Consider the following 4,540-nt stretch of genomic DNA (forward strand, 5'->3'; position numbering starts at 1 on the left):
TCGCCTCCCGCATCGTCGTCCATACCGTCGATTTCTTCGGAGTCAAAGTCGAGCATGTCGGTTAAGTCATCGACAGTGGCTACTAAGTGGGTGGTGGGTGGGCGGCGAATTTCTTCGTCATCCGCATCCCAGTCCTGCCGGACGTAGTTCGGCCAGGACTCTCCTAACAAGGAGAGTGACCTTAATGAGTTCAGTATGTCGCCAAAGGGCAAGTGCTGAAAAATGTCCGCGGAGGTAAACTCCATGATCGGCACCCAGCTGGACTCGATAGGTGTGGGCGCAGGCGGTTCGGAGACCGTGGTCAGAGAAGGATCCGGCAGTTTGGCAACATGGCTCTCGTGAAAGGTAAGGTCGATATTCGGCTCGATCACCGCTGGGGGTACGACTTCCGTGGCGGGGTCTATCCACCCGTCCATGGATGGCGCGACTGGTTCCGAATTGAGGGTCGGAGTGGTTGCCGGTGCGCTCTCCTGAACACTATCCAATGGTAGAGCTAAATCGTACTCATCATGACCGTGTGGCGCACAAGGCAGGGGCTCGAATCCGTCGAAGATCAGGTCTCTGCGGATATCGGCCGTGTAGTTTAAGCTTCCAAACCTGACCTAGTGGCCAGGGGCGTAACTTTCGATCTGCTCCAGATGGCCAAGCGAGTTGGCCCGCAGTGCGAAGCCACCGAATACGAAGATCTGTCCGGGGAGAAAAGTCTCGCCCTGGACCGCATCGCTACCGATGATTAAAGGAGCCATCAAGCCAAACGGCGACAACACAGAGGAACTCTCAATGAAAGCACCAATGTCGATGTCAAAACCGGCGGATCTAGGGTAGGGGTCCCGAACTGTGCGTCTAAGGCGGATGGTAACAGGAGGCAGGGGACACGATGTTTTACCCAGGTTCGGGTGTTGGAAATATGCCCTAGAGGCAATAATAAATTGGTTATTATTATAATTCCTTGTTCATGATAATCGTTTATTATCCATGCTAGAATTGTATTGATAGGAAACTCAGATACATGTGTGGATACATAGACAACACCATGTCCCTAGTAAGCCTCTAGTTGACTAGCTCATTGATCAATAGATGGTTACGGTTTCCTGACCATGGACATTGGATGTCGTTGATAACGGGATCACATCATTAGGAGAATGATGTGATGGACAAGACCCAATCATAAGCCTAGCACAAGATCATGTAGTTCGTATGCTAAAGCTTTTCTAATGTCAAGTATCATTTCCTTAGACCATGAGATTGTGCAACTCCCGGATACCGTAGGAGTGCTTTGGGTGTGCCAAACGTCACAACGTAACTGGGTGGCTATAAAGGTACACTACGGGTATCTCCGAAAGTGTCTGTTGGGTTGGCACGAATCGAGACTGGGATTTGTCACTCCGTGTGACGGAGAGGTATCTCTGGGCCCACTCGGTAGGACATCATCATAATGTGCACAATGTGACCAAGGAGTTGATCATGGGATGATGTGTTACGGAACGAGTAAAGAGACTTGCCGGTAACGAGATTGAACAAGGTATCGGGATACCGACGACCGAATCTTGGGCAAGTATCGTACCAATAGACAAAGGGAATTGTATACGGGATTGATTGAATCCTTGACATCGTCGTTCATCCAATGAGATCATCGTGGAGCATGTGGGATCCAACATGGGTATCCAGATCCCGCTGTTGGTTATTGACCGGAGAGTTGTCTCGGCCATGTCTGCATGACTCCCGAACCCGTAGGGTCTACACACTTAAGGTTCGATGACGCTAGGGTTTATAGGGAAAGTATGTACGCGGTTACCAAATGTTGTTCGGAGTCCCGGATGAGATCCCGGACGTCACGAGGAGTTCCGGAATGGTCCGGAGGTAAAGATTGATATATATATATATATATATATATATATATATATATATATATATATATATATGAAGTATGGTTTTTGCCACCGGAAGTGTTCCGGGCATCAGCGGTAGTGTATCGGGACCACCGGAGGGGTCCGGGGGTCCACCAGGAGGGGCCACCGGCCCTGGAGGCCTACATGGGCCAATAGTGGGAAGGGACCAGCCCCTAGGTGGGCTGGGGCGCCTCCCACCAAAGCCCAAGGCGCCTCCAAGAGGGGAGGGGGGCAAACCCTAGGGCAGATGGGCCCTAAGGCCCACCCCAGGTGTGCCTCCCCCTCTCCCCCTTGTGGACGCCACCCTAGATGGGATCAGGGGCTGCCGCACCCCTTGGGGTGGGAACCCTAGAGGGGGCGCAGCCCCCTCCCCTCCCCCTATATATACTTGAGGTATGGGGGCTGCCCAACACACGATTCGATCTCTCTCTTGGCGCAACCCTACCCCTCTCCCTCCTCGTCTCTCGTAGTGCTTGGTGAAGCCCTGCTGGAGTCCTGCGCTCCTCCACCACCACCACGCCATCGTGCTGCTGCTGGACGGAGTCTTCCCCAATCTCTCCTTCTCCCCTTGCTGGATCAAGGCGTAGGAGACGTCACCGGGCTGCACGTGTGTTGAACGTGGAGGCGTCGTTGTTCAGCGCTTAGATTGGAATCAACCGCGATCGGAATCGCTACGAGTACGACTCCTTCATCCGCGTTCTTGCAACGCTTCTGCTTAGCGATCTACAAGGGTATTGTAGATGCACTCCCCTTCCCCTCATTGCTAGATTACTCCATAGATTGATCTTGGTGATGCGTAGAAAATTTTAAATTTCTGCTACGATCCCCAACAATGGCATCATGAGCTAGGTCTATGCGATGTTTCTATGCATGAGTAGAACACAAGTTGTTGTGGGCGTCGATTTTGTCAATTTTCTTGCCGTTACTAGTCTTATCTTGATTCGACGGCATCGTGGGATGAAGCGGCCCAGACCGACCTTACACGTACGCTTACGTGAGACTGGTTCCACCGACTGACATGCACTAGTTGCATAAGGTGGCTAGCTTGTGTCTGTCTCTCCCACTTTAGTCGGATCGGATTCGATGAAAAGGGTCCTTATGAAGGGTAAATAGAAATTGGCATATCACGTTGTGGTTTTGGCGTAGGTAAGAAACGTTCTTGCTAGAAACCTATAGCAGCCACATAAAAACTTGCAACAACAATTAAAGGACGTCTAACTTGTTTTTGCAGCATGTGCCGTGTGATGTGATATGGCCAAAAGGATGTGATGAATGATATATGTGATGTATGAGATTGATCATGTTCTTGTAATAGGAATCACGACTTGCATGTCGATGAGTATGACAACCGGCAGGAGCCATAGGAGTTATCTTAATTTATTTATGACCTGCGTGTCAACTTAAACGTCATGTAATTACTTTACTTTATTGCTAAACCGTTAGCCATAGTAGTAGAAGTAATAGTTGACGAGACGACTTCATGAAGACACGATGATGGAGATCATGATGATGGAGATCATGGTGTCATGCCGATGACGATGATGATCATGGCGCCCCGAAGATGGAGATCAAAAGGAGCAAAATGATATTGGTCATATCATGTCACTATTTGATTGCATGTGATGTTTATAATGTTTTACATCTTATTTGCTTAGAACGACGGTAGCTTAAATAAGATGATCCCTCGCAATAACTTCAAGAAAGTGTTCCCCCTAACTGTGCACCGTTGCGAAGGTTCGTTATTTTGAAGCACCACGTGATGATCGGGTGTGATAGATTCTGACGTTCAAATACAACGGGTGTAAGCCAGATTTACACACGCAATACACTTAGATTGACTTGACGAGCCTAGCATGTACAGACATGGCCTCAGAACACGGAAGACCGAAAGGTCGAACATGAGTCGTATAGAAGATACGATCAACATGAAGATGTTCACCGATGATGACTAGTCCGTCTCACGTGATGATCGGACACGGCCTAGTTGACTCGGATCATGTATCACTTAGATGACTAGAGGGATGTCTATCTGAGTGGGAGTTCATTAAATAATTTGATTAGATGAACTTAATTATCATGAACATAGTCTAAATTGTCTTTGCAAATATGTTGTAGAAAAATAGCTCACGTTGTAGCTCCCTGTTTCAATACGTTCCTAGAGAAAGACTAAGTTGAAAGATATTGTAAGCAATGATGCGGACTGGGTCCGTAGTCCGAGGAGTGTCCTCACTGCTACACAGAAGGCTTACGTCTTTGATGCACCGCTCGATGTGCAAACCCCTACAACGTCGTCTGTGGATGTTGTGAACACCTGACAGACACGTCCTGATGACTAGATAGTTTAGTGCACCATACTTTACGGCTTAGAATCGGGATTCCAATGACGTTTTGAACGCCATAAGACATATGAGATGTTCCAAGAGCTGAAATTGGGATTTCAGGCTCATGCCCGTGTTGAGAGGTATGAGACCTCTGACAAGTTCTTTTGCCAACAAGATGGAGGAGAATAGCTCAGCTAGTGAGCATGTGCTCAGAATGTCTGGGTGCTACAATCACTTAAATCAAGTGGGAGTTAAACTTACAAATAAGATAGTGATTGATTGAGTTCTCTAGTCACTATCACTAAGCTACTAGATCTTTGTGATGAACTA

Source organism: Triticum aestivum, chromosome 1A, assembly GCF_018294505.1.
Source record: "Triticum aestivum cultivar Chinese Spring chromosome 1A, IWGSC CS RefSeq v2.1, whole genome shotgun sequence".
Classification (NCBI taxonomy): Eukaryota; Viridiplantae; Streptophyta; class Magnoliopsida; order Poales; family Poaceae; genus Triticum; species Triticum aestivum.